The sequence below is a fragment of the Perna viridis genome, chromosome 1, assembly GCF_037379345.1.
Source record: "Perna viridis isolate PV_CMFRI_1.1 ecotype Kerala chromosome 1, ASM3737934v1, whole genome shotgun sequence".
Taxonomy (NCBI): domain Eukaryota; kingdom Metazoa; phylum Mollusca; class Bivalvia; order Mytilida; family Mytilidae; genus Perna; species Perna viridis.
Genome location: NC_142445.1, coordinates 47,548,901 through 47,572,087, shown reverse-complemented (window position 1 = coordinate 47,572,087; position 23,187 = coordinate 47,548,901). Strand labels below are relative to the sequence as shown.

At 32.3% G+C, this 23,187-nt stretch overlaps 1 pseudogene; it reads left to right on the top strand.

Moving 5' to 3' along the window:
* Positions 1-346: 346 nt before the first annotated feature.
* Positions 347-15,394, top strand: LOC148629077 (3'-5' exoribonuclease HELZ2-like; annotated as a pseudogene).
* Positions 15,395-23,187: the final 7,793 nt, after the last annotated feature.

Genomic DNA, 23,187 nt, shown 5'->3' with positions numbered 1-23,187 from the left:
TAAAGTTTGGTCAATAGTTTTCCTTTACCATCGATTTCTAAGTGTAGGTCAAGATATGGGGCTGACTTCACAGTGTCTGTAGTATCCTTTATCTCAAGTTCTTTTGGGTAGATGCGATGTATCAAATCCACGAAATTAGGATTGTTTAAAGATAATACGTCATCTATATAGCGGAAACTGAGATTGAAGGATCTAGCCAAACAATGATCAGATCAGCTGAAATCGAATTTAATAAAGAATTATACAATTACAGGAAGATAATTAAATTAGAAAAGAATTTTAAATACACTCTTCTGTTTCAACAAAGGTGCCAGTGTGAGAAAATATTGAATTTGAAAACTCACTGATGAGTTTAAATTATATGAACGGGAAACTATTGAATGGCTGTAAATTTTTAAATGAGGGTACAAGCATTTGAAATTGTTTTTTGCCCTGGATGACAAACATATATAATTTAAAGAAAATGTTGTTATAGCACTAAATGCCATAAGAGATTAAAAGGTTTAGAGTTTGAATGCTTTAATATTCTTGTATTTTTATGTAAGTGAGACTCAGACAGTTGTCATCGTATAGCAAAAATGTTAACATTCCGTCTATGATGATATTAATTTTTAACATTCTTTAACAGGAATCATTCAATGGATTTAGACTCTGATGAAGAATGGTTGGATAACAAAGAAGGACAGAGACAGACGCAAAGACAACAGCAGACACAGACGCGAAGACAACCGCAGACGCAGACACAAACCTTTTAGTCATTTTTTAACCAACAGGAAGACTGGTTCAAAGAAGGAATAGAAATTGAAAGTTATGAGTGTGCTCCTAGACGACCCGTAAGGACAGGAAACAATGAACCATATCATATACGTTACCATGACATATCTCCACCTGTAATGAAGGAATATATCTGAATCAACCGCATATATTCCAAAATTCTAAATTAAAAATAAAGTCCGCTGAGGAAGCAGTCTGCACCACATTTGAAACACCTAAACAACATTTTATAAAAAAACAAATATTGATAAAAGGCCGATTGAATTGTGGACAAGCCAATTCGGATGACATCGTATATGTACAGATAGAGAACAATGGTGATCCACAGAGAGACGGTAATTACTATGGGAAGGTTGTATCCTTCGTTGACAGGAAAAGATTTAAAAATATAGAACATCCAGTTCTTATTTGTACAAAAGACCGAAATCAAGGACATCTCATGGTACCAGTATGTACAACAGTTCCTAAAATCAACGTGCTTCATGGCAGAATTGCCGAAAACAGATTGAGAACAAGTGTTAAGATTCATAAATATGTCCCACAGACACGTCGTCTTGAATTCAATAAATATTTTACCATAAAAGAGGACAACTGACAAGATTATCTCTTTATAGTTGTTTTGATCAAATGGAAAATAACAAATCGCTTGGTGCTGTTCAATAGGTCAGAAAATATTGAGGAGGCCATGATTTTATTTAGTTTACAAAACCGTGTACCAATTTGGTCAGAATACTCTACTTTAAATGAAACTCGGATTTTTCGGCAAGATCAAGGAGTATATGATACACGACCAGAAACAGTCTTTACTATTGGAAAACCTGAGGACAAGTTCGTCAGTTTTGGATTAAATGTACTTAAAATGAGTTTGAATGGAAATATACGAATTGGTGTTCATGTGACAGACATCAGTAGAATAGTTCAAAAAGATCACGATTTGGATGAAGAGGCGAAAGAAAAGGGATTTTCATTCCATTCTGGTTATCCTGATACAAGACACACACTGTTCCCGGAACAAATACAAACTATATGTTGTCTGGCAGAAGGACAAAGAAGACACACATTATCGGTATATGTCGATATAAATAATGATGGAAAAATTATACACGAAACGCTCAGTAAGACGATTTCTCAGTCATCAAGACACTATACGTATTCCGAAGCTGAACTTATCATTGAAAATATACACACATCAGACTTTGGTGATAGTGATATCCAAATTTTACATGCACCATCAGAAAAACTGCAGAAAAAAAGAATGGGTGCTGCTGCTTTATCCATTGATACAAAGATGGATTTTTCGTCGGTTGAGAGTTTTATGACTACAATAAAATCAAGAAATATGGTCGATGAAATTTTAACGCTTGCTAATCAAACAGTTGGAAAACTTTTACAGAACACATTCCCTATGAACATTCCTATTTATACAACCATACCAGTTAAGATTGATAGTGAAAGAAAAAAAATGGTACAGAAAAAATAGAAACACTTTGATCATGGCAATGACGTATCAAGATCAACAATTTTTTTTAATTTACCATCTTTTACAATTGCAGATCTACAGACGCATGTTAATGCTCAAAATATGTTTGTTTCGGTGCCGGAATTATTATTTTACGAAATTCATGCTCTTTTAGAAACGGAGCATTACAGTGAAGCCATGTTTCATCTTTCTTGTGACAAACTCTATTCAAAACAGGCAATTGCTTTAAATGAAATGGAAAAACTAAATCCCCTTTCCCAATACTCTGTATCACCTACCAACAGAGGAACTCCGGTTGTGCTATTTACTCATCCTTTTGATCGATACTGTGATATCATAGCACAAAGATTATTTCATGCGTACATTAATAATTCAGACTCTCCATATTCACAGAGAGAACTGATTGAGTTGTGTTCCTTTCTCAACAAAGCATTAAAAAGAACGCAACTGTACAACGACCAATTTCAAACACTAGAAATTGCTACGTATTTGAAACGTAAACCCATTTCATTTAAATGCTTCATTGTTGATTTGTCTGAAGACGAATTTAGTATTTTAGTGCCCGGACTACAGCATTTAAGAAAAAGATTTGTCATTAAATTTAAGGATATTGGTGTTTGTAATGTCCCTTACCCGCCTGCCGACAAAACAAGATGTGCAATACATGTAGAAAGCTGGGCAGACATACCTGGTCACGATAGCGACGGAAATAGTTCTGAGGAGGATGATAATGTAATGCAAAATCAAAAGCACGAAAGATTGACGGCTGAATGGCGACGACGTCTGTACAGTTATGAAAGTACTGTCTGTCCAGTGTCCAATGAAAAGAAACCATCGATGATTTATCCTCATGAAAAAACTGTTCTTTTAAGATATAGCTTTTGGAAAGACTTGATTAGACATGTTATATCAAATGATAAACAAGAACGAAATTCATGTCAATTACGACTGACAAGGTACAAGGCGAAATTAGGCAGGATCGAGGATTGAATGTTTTGAAGACAGTGTTGCTGATGTTAGTTCAGAAACAAATGATGCCGTAATTGTAGATCAATCTATACATTTTGGAATGTGCCTTCATCGCAGTCAAAGTATTTCAATACCACTGAAGCTGGAAACCTCACACCAGTACCCTAGATATTAAGCTTGACAAAAAACGTTAAGATGTGTCTCCCTCATGTTCAAGATCCAGTTAAGATATTTTCAAGATATGCCGAAAAAAGTACGATACAAAATACAGAGCAGAGTTATAGAAACGTTAAAGAGTACCAAGAAATATGGATTCCTATCTTAAAATTGGAATCTAAGTTAATTGCAGTAAAAGATCGAATTCCTATAGTAATTAACAACATTCCTATTACGTTTAAAGGTGGTCAAGGCATATTTGAACTCACTCAAGATTTTTGTGACAAACGGGACCTCGATTTTGGGTATATTCCAGAAACCGACGACAATGATATGGTAAAAGTTGTGTCTCACCGAAGGAATTACTACAAACTTCCGAGTGGTAGTTATCTCTGTATCATGTTTTTACAAGAACTTGACGAAGAATCAAAAAACAAAATTGGGAATAAGTTTATGTATGAAGACAAGGTTGTCTGGAGCGGTCATGCTGAAACTACAAAAAATTGTAAATATGTCAAGATAGAAAGTCTATCGGGAGGTAGGCAAAGAAGTCGAAAGTCTGTGTAGTATTCAAAATGCACGATAGAAGTTCTTTGCCATCAGTAGAAAGATTTGATGATTGTAGGCTTGAAGTAATACACAAGTCGTCTGTTGATAGGTATGGCTTAAGTATGCACAATATCTACATCGTAACGAGAAAATAAAACCAATATTCAAAATGCAATTAATATTTTAAAATGTATCATAAGAAATGACCAGGAGCACCAGTAGGATAAAATTTAAACTTGTTGTTTTAAAGAAATTAATAATATTAATTTGGTTAACTTACAAATGAGAGAAAATTAGTTAATTGGTTGTCCTTAAACAATTTGTATTTGTTAAAGAGTAATCAAGGGAACCAAGGCCATAGCGGCAATCAAAAGAATGTAATCCAGGGACAACGACCAGACATGGAAAACAGACATACACAACAAAGAACATAAAGTAACTAAACTCATACATACAAAGTAACAAAAAGAAATGAGCGACTCGGACTCCACTAAGAACTGGGAGCAATGACCAGGTTCACCGGTAGGGTAAGCATCCTTTGCTTTTCTAGAAACAACCGCCCATAAAAGTCATAAAAAGTTGCTCATAAAAGGTCAAGTCCGGGATAGACAAACGAGGAAAGGAAAACTATGACTCGTCGAATAAATGAGTTAAATTATAACAACTTACTTACTTGTGCCTTGCTATGAACCATTTTTCTTGTAAATTATCAAATAATGACAGTTTCGAATTATTATTGAAACCCATTTGCATTTTTTCTCTCAGACGCATGGAAACAAATCTGAAACTTCTACAGCATGCACCAGATTTGGCTAAAACATTTCCTTAGGGAAGGAAATTAACACTCCAGGTATATTCTATTTCATACTATATTTTATTTTGAACATTTAAAGTAATACTGCAACTTGTATTGTCGGTTTACAACGAAACTATGCAACAACAAACCAACATTGTGTTTACCAGCGAAAAAAAACATAATCAAAGTTCCAACAAAGGTGAATGTTAAATTCTAAAATACCAATCATATTCATATTTTAAATCTGGTACACTTTATTCCAGGAGTTACCTCTTAACAGCAGCATTAGAACCCAATACATACATACAGCAAGATGTATTCTACACAAAAATTACAATAAATATCAAATACAGGAATCTATTTCCAGCACCGAGACATTTCACCCAGTGTAATGCAAAAAGAGAAGCCTATGTGTTTTATCGCTGGTGTTTTGAATTTAATAATATTGCAAATTTTGGCGAGGTCCGACAGGTCTGACTTCTGGGATGCAGTAGCATGGACCTAGGGGTTTCTTAAGACTAAATTACTATTTATATTGTTATTGCAATTCTGGTATGTTGTAAACGAGTTACAAAGATTTAACCTCTCATCAGCAGGACCAGAACCCCCAGTGTATAAGTAGATCCAAATTCAAAAATAAATTGAATACAAAATGTACTCAAAACCAATGCAATATCGATGCAAATGTATATTTACTATTTATAAGGAAAACAAACTACTCCATTGTAAACGTTACGATACATATCTACATACTTATGAACAATACATGAGTTGCTCATTGACTTTTGTTGCTATGCACGTATTATTTTGGTTATATAATGTTCTTTGTTGTTTGTATCTGTTTTCCATGTCTAGTATTTGTCCCTGGATTACATTATTTTGCTTTCCGCATAGAGTAAGCTTGGTTCCCATGATTACTCTGTCACACCGGAATCGGTATATTACATGAGCAAATTACCGAGTCACGGTTTCTAAATATATTTTTTTTCGGGTAAAACATTTTCATAATGTAACAGAAAGTGACACTTAATAAAAGTTACATGAATGTAAATATTGTAAAGAAAACGGCAATTATTATTGTCCATCCTCGTAGATAATATTAACAGTTTTTATAATTTGTCATTAAAAGTTTAAGTTAAGGATCGTATTATGATATCAATATGAATACAAATCAAGTAGATAATAAATATAAAATTCATGTTCTTTTGTAGATAGGTTACACTTTGAAATAGCCGATCGGATGGTTAGCGGTGGACTGAATGTTGAATTATTTAAAAAAAAAAACAGAGACCAAGATTGGGCTATAAGAACTGCAATGAAACGAAAATTCAAGTTAATTCAAGGTCCACCTGGTAAGCATTATAGATCAACTTCTACTTAAAATAAAATAGTTTTAAAATATTTTCATTACAACAATGTTTCACTGTTGAGATTCATTTTTATCTTATTGAACTTATAATTGACAGTTTTTTTTATCGACTTAGTATCATGCTTTTTCTTGATGAAGATGATTAGAGACAGTTCTTTTTGTCTAGTTCTCATAAGGTGTGAATATATTTTACATGTAATGCTTCACTTTGAAGGTACGGGCACGACATACATAGGGGTGAAACTAATTTCAACAAGTTTAACAAAATTTTGCACCAAAGAGGTGAACAGAAGTACGAGATTGCACGTAAGTATATATACATATTTAAGAGGGAAACATGTAATTGATAGCTTAAAAAGAGTAATCAAGGGAACCAAGGGAAAAACAGACGCACACAAGAAAATAATAAAATAACCAACATAATACGTACAAAGCAACAAAAATAAATGAGCAACTCGGACTGCACTAACAACTGGGAGTAAGGATCAGGTAAGCGACCTCCGCTTTTCTAGAAACATTGGCCTAGTTACTCATGTAGATAACGTTTCCAAACTGAAATTTTATTTGCATGCCTTTTTCATTTAAGTATTTAACAGCCATCCGCGTTACATAATTAATTATATCATTGAGTAATTATTGGATTAGCAGTAACTAAGCCGTTGTTAAACTGATTAAAATGGAGTGTTAAAATATCACTTTTTCTTTAAATGAACATTTAAGTTTATTGTGTATGTAAAGAAAATTAGGGAAAGAAAGAAGATTACTGAATTCGTTACAAATTTTTTTTAATAAAAGATCATTATAAATAAAAAATAAAAAAAAATAAAAAGTTTTGTAGCAAAATGCAAAATGTGTAGAATTACCTCTTCTGCAGAATTACTAGACTGGCATATATTATCAAAAAATCATTAGAATAATCATTTGAAAGATTTAATCTTCTACATCTTCAAACTAAGATATACCAGGCCTCATTACAGAATTTCCAAGACAATATCATCCATACTTCTGTAAAATAGAAAAAAAAAACATTTATAATGTTCATAATATCAGGACTGTATACTACATTTAGTGCAAATCATGTACCAATCATTATTGCTCAAATATAAAAAAAACCATTTTATCCGTTCTTGACACTTTTAGAAATCCATCCACAGTTTGAACAAGCTTTTGTATAGAACAATATTTTATATGGTATAAATTTTTTCATGAGTCCATATAAAAGATATAAAAGAGTAATCAAAGGAACCAAGGTTATAGCGTAATCAAAAGAATGCAATCCAGGGACAAAGACCATACATGGAAAACAGACATATACAACAAAGAACATAAAGTAACTAAAATCATACATACAAAGTAACAAAAGCAAATGAGCAACTCGGGTTCCACTAAAAACTGGGAGCATTGACCAGGTGCACCGGTAGGGTAAGCGTTCTCTGCTTTACTAGAAACACCCGCCGAGTTGCTCATAAATCAAAGTATACAATCGTCACGATGAAATGACTGATAGATATTAAGTTTCTGTATCCGATAGGACCAGCAACCTCATATTATTATAAAATACAGCTGTTAATTAGATTGATTCATTGAAATAAAAAATGCAAAGCATGTTTTATTTTTACTTAAAAATGTTGGCAAGTTGGAACTAATTTGCTTACACAGACAGCAAACATTCATCGCTTCTCCATAAATTGTCACTGACATTTGGGCTAGTGGAACAAGGATATTTCGCCATTCATTACATTCATACATGTCAAAAATGTGTAGTCGTCAAATTGACCTGACTGGCCAACATTAAAGTATCTATATTTTTGGAGATGATCAGCTACCGCTCATTTTCAAAGATGTCTTTCCTTTTCATAAGACTAACGTTCAACGTAAGAACTCTCTTGCAAGAATCAAAAACTACTCTTTATTCATTAGCCCTTTTGATCGCCTTAATTGTTTAGGTGTTCGTGCCGTTGTTTTGTATGTACTGTTCTGTTCTTGATTCATTTGCGTTCTGTTATTTGTTCATTGGTGTGTCCGGTGATGTCTTCTCAAAGGATTGCCTATCTCTGCAATTTCAGTTTTAACATATTTATATATCAAAATGCTAAACATAAATAAGTATAAGGAGCAATAACTCTAACAAAGAGTCGTCAAAAAAAATTTGATCTCCACAAATTTATGTTGGCCTTATCATTAGGATCATTTTAGTAACAGAAGGTTACTAAATTCTATCTATCATAGCTATCAGGACATTGGCAATACCACGTACATGGAGTCTTCAAACATCTTTGACCCATCGGAGACTTTTGTGGGCCTTATTATAAGGATGATTTCAGCAATTGAAAGAATATGGCTAAACCTTACAATTTTGGCAATATACGAGACAAAACTTCTCACTTACCCCTTTGCTCTATTTGTAGTAACAGCAACCATGATAAAAAAATTCCCACTAAAATTCTATGAAAAATACCATAAGAAACATGCATACTAAATTTGGTTCCAATTGGTCAAAAAGTGTCAAATTAGAAGGTTTTTGAAAGAAACAACATTAAAAATAGCAAAACAAAAGTTTAAAAAGGACAATAACTCCAACATGGCTTCACAGATTAAAACGAAAATTTTAACGCAGATAGATCTCATTATGCTGAACACATAAACCCAATATCAGAATTTGGCTGAACCTAACAGATTTAGAGATATATATGCGAAAAAACTACCATCTGGCCCCTGTGTTCTATTTTTAGACGGATCAAAAATCCCCACACTAGTTCTATGCAGGATACCCCAAGAAACATTCATACCAAGTTTTATTCCAATTGATCAAGTAGTGTCATAGGAGAAGATTTTTGAAAGAAATAACATTGAAAATAGCAAAATTATATGAAAAAGGGCAATAACTCCAACATGACTTCACAGATTACAACAAAAATTTACACTAAGGAATATTCATACCAAGTTTGATTCCAGTTGGTTAAGTAGTGTCAGAGGAGAAGAGTTTAAACTTGTTAACGACGACCGACGACGACGACGGACGCCTAGTGATGGTAATAGCTCACGTGGCCTTTGGCAAGGTGAGCTAAAAAAATGGTTCAAAAATTATATACGTTATGTTTGTAATATATCTCTAAACATTCCTATTTTATACACTATATGCATTTTTTGTCAATTTTCAGCAAATCACATTTTTGTAAAATAATTGCAATATAATTCATAAGTGATATTGGTAAAAAATATTATTTTGAAGGATTGGTGCTTGAAAACTTCGAAGAACAAGCCCTTAGAATTGTCAGAATTTATGGTAGCGCCTTTGAACAAATGCATTATCCTACACCAGGGAAAGTGTCAGATGGACAATGGAGTTTACGTGACTCGAAACCAGATCCATTTCTGCTACAGCGTGGAAAAATTCTTCATCATATCATTCGACAGGAAGGCAAGCCATATGCAGATCGGTTAAACAAACTTGATCAACAATTTCAAAAGGATTTTTATCGATTAGAAAACAGGGAGAAAATGCAAACAACTGTCGATCATTTGAAAGAATACATGGACATTCAAACTAAAGCGACGAAGGAAGAATTACAAAATTATGACGTTATTTTCTGTACCGCGTCAATGGTTGCCAATCCAAAGGTTGCAAAAGCCAATAAGGGCAACGTTTACCAGTTGATTGTAGACGAGAGTGGTATGTGTTCAGAACCATCAACAATTGTGCCAATCATTGCTAGCACTGCAAAGCAGGTGGTCTAAATAGGAGATCATAAACAACTCAGACCTATAGTTACATGTAAAGAAGCTGCAACGTTGGGTCTTGAAACATCACTGTTTGAAAGATACTCAAACAACCATATGTATAGGACAATGTTAACATTGCAATACCGGATGGTAAGTTAACTAATCATTTTCAAAATAATGATATAAATATATTACATATTAACAAAAAGGAACTAATTTTTATGTAAAATATATGATTAAAGTAGTAATGTTACAGTAGCCCTATTTTATCAACTATTGTTTTTTTTTGCACTAGAAGGGCTGGATTTTAAGCAGAAATATTTTAAAGCAGTAAATGTTAACCCAACTATATTAATATAATGTGTTTAATAGTAAAATGTTATCGGCCATTGAACGATATTGAATTTAACTTCAAAAACAGTTTAAAGAAACATATTTCGTGAAGGCCTTGACACTTTTATTCAATTTTCTTATTAATGATTGAATAATCATGATAAAGGAACTAATAGAGAATATTATCTTTCATATTAATAACAATAAAGCATACACATCATCTTAGAACTACTAGATACGCGAGAAAGCTATGCGTCCAATATTTTAAATGTCTAATTAAGAATGTATACTGAAATACAGTACTATTGGATGGATTGAAAGGGTAGTACACTAGCAAAATTATAAAATGATAATTCCAATCTGGAAATGGAGCTGTTATTTTATATGATCGAAAGGAGGAACACTCATTTAAAGTTGCTCATTACCTTCGTTTCTTTGTACTTGTTAGTTTAGTTCTTTGTTACGTGCTTCTGTTTTCCCTGTCTAGTCTTTATCCCTGGATTACATTCTTTTGATTTCCGCTAGTGTCTTGATCCCCTTGATTACTCTCATACAACATAATGGAAATAAATTGAATGGCATTTTACACATAATATTGTTCACACAAGATATCTTCCTAACACATACTTTTCAAAATTGTATTTCTGAAATTTTATGTTCCCTTTATAATTCTGATTTAATTATAAATAGCCCTCCAATTATTTTTGAAAGAGATATCATACCATAACCATATATATAAGTAGTATTAAGTAATATATGATATTTTGTTTGCGTAAGAAATAGAAATATGTTTTTAATCTGTAACTAAAAAAAATAAAATGTTAAAATAAGTTTACTTAAAGTACAACGCCAACATAAATTTAACATAACATTTACTCTTGAATTAAGTATTTGTCCATATTTGGTGGTACACAGTAATAAATCTAAGTTGTCAATAAATGACAAGATCCGGTCAAACACCCTCACTCGAATCTCCCCCCCCCCAAAAAAAAAAAAATGTATCACTAACAGAAATGACACAATTTTTTTTGCAAGCCGATAAGTGCTAGCTACTAAAACATTTTGTAAGCAGATGTATACAAAATATCTAGTTGCTCCACCCCAATTACAAAACGTTGATATAAAATAAAATATAAGAATGTTTCGCGTTATTACGCGTACGTTTCGTGTTATTTACGCGAAAAAATATTTTTTCAGTCTACGATATGTTATATATGCCAATAGGTCAACTAAGTTTTAAATGGAGAAAGATAAGGGAAACAAAACAGGTGCTCTTATCAGATCAGCATATTTTCTTTCTGTACTTTCAAATGACAGATGAGCATGTTTTTCTATCTTTTTATGGATCACCACATATATTACTAAGTATAGTTGAATGATGATTTTATCAAAGAAAACATACGAGTGTCCACATCATTTTTTATATGATTATAGCACCCTGTCATCTGTGAATTTCCTTCAAAAAAGTTCTATGCAGTAGAAATTACGTACTGCAGATGGAATAGGGTCAGACTATGAGCCACTAATAATTTGGCCACAAAATGGTAGAGAACACTATCCACACGTATTTTGTCATGTAGATGGTAAAGAAGAGAGACTTGTCGTCAAAACCAAAGCTGGAAACGAACAATCAAAATACAATGAAGAAGAACTAGACCACGTGGTAAATGTTTATTATTCTTGTTAATATTTAACACAGATAGATTTTATTCATCAGATAAAAAAAGGAATAACATGTGCTAAATTGTCTAAAATCATTCTTGATGAGTCTTTGGAATTCATGTTGGCCGTTAGCTCTGGATAAATTTTGGAGATTGTAAAATTGCAGTTGTTTTTACAATCACGTTTGCATTAATAAGAATAAAACACATTCATCAATACAGTGGTTTGAATGTCTCTGAGCTAAAATCTCTTTTAAGAAATGATACATGTACAAATTATGTAGTGTCATGTCTTAACCTTTGTAGGTCCGATTATTTAAACACATTAGATACCTTATAAACCATAGAACAAAAGAAGCTGCTGAGCCTCAAGAAACGATCAAGATCATGTCACAGTATAACGCCCAGTGTACAAAACTAAGAGAGGCTCTACCAGAAGCCGATGTTTCTACAGTTGTTAAAGTCAAGGTCAGTTTCCTTTTCCTTCTAATCAATTTACTACAGACTTGGAAATTTGAAATTCAGCAGCATTTTCAAATCAGCGAAACAAACATTTGAGCTATTTTTGAAGACTAAAGCAATGCTTTTTTGATTTTAATGAAAGGCGATGATGAACTAAACGATTTAAACAACAATACAAAGCTAAAAAAAACCAAACAAACTGGGAGTGACATCTAGTGTTCCGGACGGGTGAGCATGTTTCTGCCCCATTCGTGGCACCACCACATTAAAAGTGGGTTAAGTCAGGTAAGATTCTAATTGGCTTTTACATGTCTTATATTTCTGTTTCTTTGTCTTATACATTAATGGGTTTCAAATAATAATATATATTACAAGACTTTCCCCGAATCAACGTTGCAATGGGAAAAGTTTCATCGTTAATAAAGAAAAATCAGTTTAAAAAAATATTTTGTTCCCCATAATGGCTTAATTGAATGACATGTTAGACTTGAAAATATGACTTATAGAACTGGTCAGTCAATTTAAGTATAATAGCGAAAGATATTTCATGCTTGCTGGTCCTCAACTAGCACACCAGTCATAAAGGTAGCATCGGACGGTTAACTTAGCCAATACGGAAAACCTTACCAAATTATACTATATTCTAAAGTGATGTTCTTAAAATGCTTGAAGATTACAACCGTAATTCTTTATTGCTATTTAAGAAATACTTGAAAAACTGCGTGCAATGCTCATTAATTACAAACACACTCATCATATATAACGCTAATTTCGATATGCTGCACAGGTGTTTCAAAGAGTAACCTCTCTTCAGCAGCATTGGGATCAATAAAATATATGGAAAGACACAAGGAATGAAACCAAAGTGTTTTAGCTATTTTGAATTTTGCAATGTTGAAAATTTTGAAAGATACAATAAATAAAACATGCTATGTTTCGGGGACCTTAGGTACACCAGCAGTGGTCTGACCTAGTGGTTATTAAGTAAAAGAGTACCAACCATGATTATTGCAAATTTTGATATGCCTTACACGTGTTTCAAAAATAACCTCTCATCAGCAGGATAAGAACCAAATACATAGAAAGATTAAAATCCAAAGTTTTGTTTTGTACAAGAAGTACTCAAAACCAAAACTATTGATATAGGAAGCCAAATCCATTACCGAGAGGTTCTACCATGTTCAATGCAAGGAATGAAACAACTTTTATGTTTATGTATTTTGAATTTGAAATACTTTAAATTTTGATTAATATAATACACAAAACATGATAAAATTGGGGGTTAGACAAACCTGACTACTGAGTTGGTAAATACCCTCGAGGACTTTTGATATCGACCCAATTGTTATTAAATACAAACATATTAATCATATACATTGCAAATTTAAATATGCTGTGCTGGTCATTTAAATTGAGAATCCATTTGATAACATACATCATTCAACCTACGAATTGACTTTGATCAAATCTGAAATAAGGAGTGAACGATGGAAAAATGCTATAAAAATTCTTCGAAAGTTTCATTTTTATTCCATTCGGATGTGTAGGCGATGTAACAGATATGAAATGGGTACACCATATTCATTATTTACCAAGTTTTGCTATGTGTAATCGCAAATTTTATTCTGATCAAAAATTAAAACAGTAGGTGCTCAATGAAATTTTTTTAATAATGATTATGTTGAATTCCATTCAGTGGTGTAAGAGGAGTAACCCGTAAGAGATTTCTCCTCTGCCTAAAAGAATGAATGAATGACGAACGTGTCTATCACTTTTTACCTCTTTTCACGGGGAATGATAAAGGCCTTACACAAAATTATAAAACAAATGTGTTGTTAAATGTTCCCGAGTCTATCATGATATATACCTCTTAATATATTCACTATAAATGAGGTGGTGAATGGGACTATGTGATATTTAGCTTAGTAAGATCTCTTCCTGATTATAACATACCAGAACAACCAACGGCGGGATGGAAAAATAAGGCAATAGGATTTATCACAGACAAAAACCAAATCAATGTAGCCCTTACACGTGCGAAGAGAGGACTCATTTTAATAGGTAGATATGAACTGTAAAAACAAAAATAGTATGATAGTTGTATTTCAGTTTGAAATATGGAGCTATATTTATGAATACAAACAAACCAATCATATATTGCACATTTCAATATGATGTACCCGCTTTTCAAGGAGAAACTTCTCACCAGCAGCATTAGAATCACATAAATATAGGTTGATCTTAACCTTATGAAGGTCTACAGAAGTTTTATGGTCGTCATCATGAACTCGTAGATCGTTATGGTGTATCAATCTGCACCATGAAAACTGATTTATTCAACTGGTCATAGTTTTCCTTTCCTCGTATGTCTACCCCGGACTTGACTTTTTATGAGCAACTCGGCGGGTGTTTCTAGAAAAGCAGAGGACGCTTACCCTACCGGTGCTCCTGGTTCATGCTTCCAGTTTTTAGTGGAGTCCTAGTTGCTCATTTACTTTTGTTAATTTGTATGTATGATTTTAGTTACTTTATGTTCTTTGTTGTGTATGTCTAAATCAGTTTTCATGGTGCAGGATACACCATAACGACCCACAAGTTCATGAAACCTCAGTGTTTTATTTTTTGAAATTGCAAATTTTGATAAATACACGATAGATAAAATCTGATATTATTCAGGGTAAAAAAAGTCTGACTTCTGGGTTGGTGAAAACTGAAAGGTGAGATAACAAAAGAAAGTAACCCAAGTATGAACAATAAAGCTGTTTCGGAATTTTTTTTATTGCAATTATTGCATATTTATTGAATATTTCAAATAGAAGATTTGGACCCACAAGTTTTGAATTTTTAAGAATTTGTTTTCAATGTAACTAGAAATGAAAGCACCCTGACTAGTTGCGCATTCCCTCCTTCCAGAACAATTAAAAATAAGATTGTAATAAAATTTCCATATCCGGCATATAGGGTTTTCAACAAACATTAAGTGTATCAATTTTCTGAACATTTCAGGTAACCAAAATCTTTTAAAGTGTGATCCAGTATGGAAGGACTTGATAACTGATTACAGAAGAAAAAGGTGTTTATTCAATGCAGAAGACTTTTCAGTCACCAGAACGGCTGATTAACAGGTATATAATATAAAGGACTCATTAGTGGCATATATACAACAATTAGGTCTCAAAACTTTGAAAACAAATATAATGTTTATCAATCACTCTGTGTAACCTTTACGCCATATACAATGTATGGTGTTCTACCGCATTAATTGTGCGCTGTTTATTTGTGTTTAGGAAATACGAAAGAGATGAAAATACTAATATTTGTTTTATTTCACTTATGTTAAAAGTAACAAATGTAGGCTATCAATAATTGCAGTGATTGTATTTGTAAAATAGGGCTATGAGATATCTATATATATAGTGTATGTGTAATGCCCTATATATGCTGCTTTATTTAAAAAAAAATGTTCCAGCGATTGTACAAATTAAAGAACTTGTCATTTTACATAGAGGAAGGATTTGATATAAATCGGGATATTTCTTTCTACTTTGGTCCTTGCCAGACTTATATATGGCATACCTACGGTTTTTTTTCTGCAAGAAAAGAAAAGAAAACGATGTATTGTATAACCAAAGAATGCTATCTTTTCAACAAACATTAATTTAATCAAGCTGAAGCTTTTTGTCTTTTTTCCCTGTTAAAACATCTGTGTTTCTTTTATTTAAATATAAAATAAGTCTGTGTTTTGTTTTACCTGAATCAGATTCTATTTTTATACATGTTTATATGTTCGAATTGTGGTGAATTTTATATTAATGACTTTTAATTCCTGGATTATACTCCTATCAATTAGCTTTGTGTTAATTTGAATTTAACATGGTTTTTGGAGCCGGATGAGTACAGTATCTGCTCGTTACAAGCCATGGTTTGGGAGCTTGAATTAATGTTTTCCGTTGATTAAAGCAAATGTTTGAATAAAGTGATGGTAATTATGAGAATCAAATTTCATTAGTTTTGAATTAGTTTTGAATACACCACCTTTTAGTTAAAGGTGGAAAAAAAATGAAAACGTAATTGTTAAATGTGTGTACAGATGTTGAGAGACGTTTTTTATAATCTTATTGTTCAAAAAGTTACATCATCAAAGTTCTTTCTTCTGGTCACAAATAGTGCAAATTAAATCCTATGATTTTTCAACACTATACTTCTATTACCGAAATATCGAATCAAAAAAATAATACATCGTTGTTTCTCAAAAAAAGATGATACACCTAGATACAAATATATAGCTCTTAGTAAAGAGTCCTCATACTTTTCTGTCAAATATACATAAGAAGATGCTTTCAGTATGCTGTAAAATGTGATCGACAACATATTTGTCCAGTGTGGTGGACGCCTTTTTCAACAAACGGTCGGCATTCCAATGTGAACAAATTTATCTCCTCTACTTCCTGACCCATTCCTTCAATCTTATGAGGCTGACTATATAGTTGATTTGATCCAAAAGAAAGACACCGTTTAGCTAGATCCTTTAATCTATATAGTTTCCGCTATATAGATGACGTATTGCCGTTAAACAATCCTAGTTTATGGGATTTGATACATTGCATCTACAACAAAGAACATCAAATAATGGATACTACAGACACTGTGAAGTCAGCCTCATATCTTGACCTACACTTATAGATAGATGGTAAAACTATTGACCAAACTTTACAACAAACCTGATGACTTTTCCGTCAGAATTGTCCATTTTTCTGTCATCCCGCGGCAACATCCCTTCAGCACCTGCGTATGGAGTTTTCATATCACAACTCAAATATTATACCAGAGCTTGCCGTAACTACGCAAACTTTATGTGTCGCGCTAGACTTCTTACAATTAGGCTTCTGGAACAGGGTTATGTTTGAAGTCATCACTACAGAAGTTTTATTGTAGGCATCCAGAACTGTTTGGATCGTTACTGTGTATCCATCTACACCATGAAAACTGATTTGTTCAACGTGTCATAGTTTTCATTTCCTCTTTCGTCTACCCCGGACTAGAATTTTTATGAGCTGCTCGGCCGGTGTTTCTAGAAAATCATAGGATGGTGACCCTACCGGTGCACCTGGCCCATGCTCTCAGGTTTTAGTGGAGTCCGTATTGCTCATTTACTTTTGTTTCTTTGGATGTATTATTTTGATTACCCCATGTTCGTTGTTATGTTTGTCTGTTTTCCATGTCTTTCCTTGTCCCTGGATTATATTCTTTTGATATCCGGTAGAATTTTGATTCCCTTGATTATTCTTTGAACAATAGTTCCTTTCATTTGTTTATCTGACTACCAAAGCGTCGTGACATATTAATAAATGACCAGTTGCAAACAATTTAAGATTGATCCTTTGTATGCCGTGGTGTATGCACGTATTTTCGTTGCCACGTCGGTTGGAAAGAATATCTTGGTAATCTAACGCAATTGAATAAAAGAAAAGATACTATGATTAAAAAGAGAAACACAAAACTCCGGGAGACAACAATTGTCCAAGAATACACCATAAGTAACACATATTAGGTGAAATAATAAATGGAGAAATAGTTTGGAATGCTGACCCAACTAAATGCTGGGAATAAAAACCAGGTGCGCTGGTAGGATAAGCTTTTCCTGCTGTTAAATCAACACGTCTTAAATTGATCAACTGATATCGGGGTTCAGAGGGAAACTACAATATTGTGAAAAAATATGTTGTTATGGTGAATATGTCTACACCATAACGATCAACGACTTTTAGTTTCGACGGGTTTTCGCATTACACTGTATTAAAAATACATTACAAATACAAGAGGCTGAAGGCATTTGACACAGACAATTATAAATATAAAATTATAGCATTAGTAGTAAAGTTAAGTTAAGAGTCTACTTCCCTCGTGGATCTCTAATAGTAGGCGAAAATATAAGGCAACTATGTTAATTTAAAAATTCTAGTGAATTGCCAGGCGAGCTGAAAAAGAAAAAAAACAAATAACAAAAGAAAAAAACCTCTTTTTTGTGTTCATGTGTGCTAGAAATTTAAAACTCCATAGAAGGTATTTTGATGGCCTAAAATGACCAAGCATAAAATCGATTCGTGATTATTTAAATAACCTACGATTAGCATTTACCGATGAGCACTCTTTTGAGAACAAAACATTTGATAGTCATATAAAGATCGGAAACATATTATTGCTACTATTGTCTTAAATAGCATCGCAATCAACTGCGACCAAATTTAATTGAATTGACAGAACGTTGAAATTTACATCAATAAGAAAAATGCTTAGATAATTTTTTTCTGTTTTGAATGGATTATTACATGTCCGTTTTTAGAATAATAAGATCTGTTCAATAAATATGTATAAAATGCTTATTCAATCGAAAAATCTCATTTTAATGACTATTAAATGCAAACATTCACAATATAATAACAACCATCAAACGAGAGAATTTTTGAACTCCATACAGATTGACTATGTATTTATAGAAAAAAAAAATATATATTTCAAATTAAATGTTCATATCCGATGTAGCGCACGAGTAGAAAATTGTTTAACCAAGGATTTATTCATTAAATATCTATGAGGTATCACATTTTACCTTTCTTCCACATGTCATGATGACTGATTTTTGGTTTTAATAATGATAAATCCTGTCCTTACATAGAAAGTAAATTTTTAATATAAAGGCTTCTTATCAATTTACTACAGAAAAATTGAATGTTAAAATCGTACATTTTCGTTGTCCTCTATTAGTGCTCGGAATGAAACACTATGTCTTTAAAAAAAAACAGCCAGAAAAAGGAAACTGTTTCAATCAGCATTCAAATAAACAAATGCACATCTCACTCTCTATTCACTTTAGCATCCGCGTGTAAGTTTTTCTTAGTGCAGAGAATTATAAGTATATGAAAGTTCCAATCATATGATATTGCAAAGTAATACGATATGCTGTACACGTGTTTCAAGGAGTAACCTCTCATCAGCAGCGATATGTTGTACACGTGTTTCAAGGAGTAACCTCTCATCAGCAGCGATATGTTGTACACGTGTTTCAAGGAGTAACCTCTCATCAGCAGCATTAAAATCAAATACCAATGAAGATCTAAATCCAAACATAGTATACAAGAAGTTATAAAATCAAAAAGTATCGAAATAGAAAGCCAAATTTAGCACCAACAAATTTTACCAAAAAAAAAAGTACAAAAACATTGATATAGACTATATTTTGATTAGTATTTATGGCTTCTTATAGAATTTTAGAATAGGGGAGATTTTCAACTATCGCTTTCACTTTTTGATTATTACGTTGTTCAAAATTTTTCAAAAACTGCGAGGATATGCTAAAACTTCTGAGAATTATTCAGCATTTTTCAGAATGTCAAAACTTTCTTGCTAAACATGTCATTTGAAAGACAAAAACCCAACAGATCGAAAAAGGTAGATTAAAACTTCACAGGAAAGGAAAGATGAAATACATTGTCGAAAGTACCAAACATCGGAAATTTAAAATACCAGTACGTGATCTTGAACAGTACACTGCTCCATCGGATCAAATTGATACAGGGAAGATATATAAACGTATAGAATGGTCTTAAAAATCAATTTGAATCAATTTGTATCAATTTGATCCGATGGAGCAGTGTAGCACATAGTGTGGTCACATTCTGAGACGTTGTATAATATTTATTTGTTGTGACATGCATCATTAATTTGATCCTCTATCCTACATATTAACATCTAAATGAACAGTCCCGTACCACCATACATCGTGTACTAAGTTACAGCCCTAGATTAATCCTACGAGGAGGAATGACCCGGCCAGGGAAGGCTATATTTTTATTTAGTCTAGCTGGCCGAGTGGTCTAGGGCGCTGGACTTTGTGCAGGTGGTGTTGCCATAGATGTCACAGCAGTACGAGTTCGAGTCCTGCGGAGGGAACGACAAAAAATCTGCATCGCAAATTTGACAGTTCTAACATCGTTGGAAATTTTTCAGACCTTTCTATACGTTTACATATCTTCCCTGTATCAATTTGATCCGATGGAGCAGTGTAGCAAATAGCAAATATATATATATATATATATATATATATATATATTGACTGTACAAATTGCTTCAAAATCGAAATTTAAAAAGTATTGGAAACATGTTTTAATGGTACAATATTCTTATGATAAAAGATAATTTGAAACAAAAACTAAAGATACGACACGAATAATAAAATCTTTTTTGTGATAATAAGCGTTGAACCTAAAAAGTACAATTCTTAAAGCTACTTTTATTTAAATTTTATTAGATAAATAGCTATATACAGCTTGATTTCATTCTATAGTTACATGTAGGTGGAAACATTAGAATAACTATTTTATATCTTCTTATTTAGAGACAAAAAGAGTAAATAAGATTTTTTCGGGAAAGCAGAATGAATACTGCGACTGTGATTTTGGTTGCAGTTCCCATTTTGGCATGCAAAGCATTTAAGGTAAAGTTTCATTATGCCTGTAATATTTTCCTAAAGTTCAATTTATAGCGGTTTTCCACGCTCGCTAGAACTGATATATGTACATATTTGTATCCGTTATATTATATTTTCAGATATACTTTCATCAAAATAAAATGAATAATAAAATGGCATACAATCTGGTTGTGCCATTCTTGAATTGGTTTATTTTCAAACATTGAAAAACGAGTTTTACGTTTTTAAAGTTTTCTGATTAATTTTAGAATTTTATCATTGTAGTTATAAACAGATTCAATCAATTATTGTGAAAGCCAAATATCAAATATATGAGTAAACTTTTTCTCTCTACATGTATTTTTTTACTTCTCAGATGTCCTTAATTTCACTTTTTATGTAGTTTCATTTTCTACGTGTTCATAATTTTAAGACACATGCAAAAAGTCATAATATATCAAGGGAATGCAATGCTTGACAGTTCAATAGAAATTATCATTGCTTATTTCCAGTTTGAGGAAAAAGTTATAGCAACTGAAGATACAGATATTTACAAAGTGGCAAATTTGCATGATAAATACAAGGATATAACTATAGTGAAGAAGGACAATGAAATCTGAAATCAAAGAGGTACAAACCTCAGCCCAAAATGAGGTACAGGCTAAATTATCTCTCAGTTCTCTGTTTCTATATTTAGCTTTAAAATTAATCGTAAAATAGTATAATGAAAGAAAAACATAAGACTCCGTAAAATTGACGATTTGTTTTTTCTTTCATATTTGTCTTGAGATAATTTGTTATATTGTATTGATACAGTCCATCGATTCTAAATGCACCTGCTAAACAATTCATGGCAGCATGAGATACTAGATATAAGTATGAAACACAAAATGTATTAAAACAATATAATTTAGCAAATTGAACTTTAAAAGTTAAAATTATTTTATTTTAAAGATTGATTATGTTGTCACTAGCTTGTATTCTACAAATAGAATTAAGTAACAGTTAAATACAAAAAAAGATAAATGAAAAAAATATCTAAAACACGGAGCGCTCAGTATTTAACATTATCAGTATTTAAGTACCAGTGCACATAAAGTTCAGACACTGCCAATGGTTAAGTGATTCGCTGCGAAGAAAAGCCCACTAAAATTGACCAAATGAAACCAAAACAGGAACGACAACTTTTTCAAAGTGCTAATTTCATGTATAATCTAAATCATTTTTATTTCAAAAGCGCAAGAACCAAATGAAAAATTAATACTAGTTATGTGACCAGTAAGTATGTGTGAAGATGAAATAAATCTGAATTCAGTCGTTTTTTTTTACATGCATGAATCACCTTCTTTCTGAATTTTAGAAAGACTGCTACTTAAGTACTTCTCTGTCTAAGAATCAGGCAAAATATGTATGAGTTGTGGCACCTGAAGAAAAAACAGATTTTCTTGCATTATCCAAGTACTTATACTCCATAACCTCCAGAAATAATAATCAAAGTGCTTGTAATGTTTGTTTTTTTTTACATATTGATAAGACCATCTTAGTTGAGATGCTTTATGGAAATTCCCCACATTTTCCCTTATATAATTAGTAAAATATATGTACATCACAGCCCTTATGGTTGAAATTAAATATCTTTTCGGGTGTTTTCTAGATGTATTGAATATATTTTAGGGAAAAAAGTCCAAATTGAAAAAAAAAATAGGATGTGTCACCCAATACCTGGTTCTTATACAGAATTGTACTTAAATCACGTATTACTCAATGATATATGAAAATTCAAATACTTTTTGTGATGTGTTATTTCTGTGTGGAAGCCTCTTTTCAAAACTAATTATTAAGAAAACAAATTGAAGAGTGATGCAATTGATAAACATTCATTTCTATTTTTTAGAGCTGTACAGGTACAAGTATTAACAGAACATGAACAAATACAAACAAGGAATTTAATCAACTTAAAACATGATGAAAAAGGGCCTTGATTGAGATATTTACTTACTTTTTGTGATTTACTAATTGAAAAATCGTTGTTCGTACAAATTGATCTACTTCTAATGCAGTAACTGTTATTGCTTTTCTATACTTGTCATACAATTTAAGGACAACTTTACTGAATGTCATGATGCATCCGAAAATGATGACCGTTTTACAGACCGAGAACTACAACGGATCAAACAGGAGGAGTGTGATGGTTACCAGACTGTATTTGTCAGGGCTTTGCCATGTTAAAACGGCAAGGATAAAATCATAATGTCATAACTTTTAACAATGCGCAAGCATAATAATTATTTAAACTGTTCGTAACAGTATGAAATCTAGAAATTGACGCTTCGGTATTGTTTATATTCAATGAAAGGGTGAAAAGTCTTACTGTTTTTATGTTTGTATTAGTATTCAGTATGTTATAGAGGTCATACAATGATTTTTCACTATATCTGTTCATTTTTT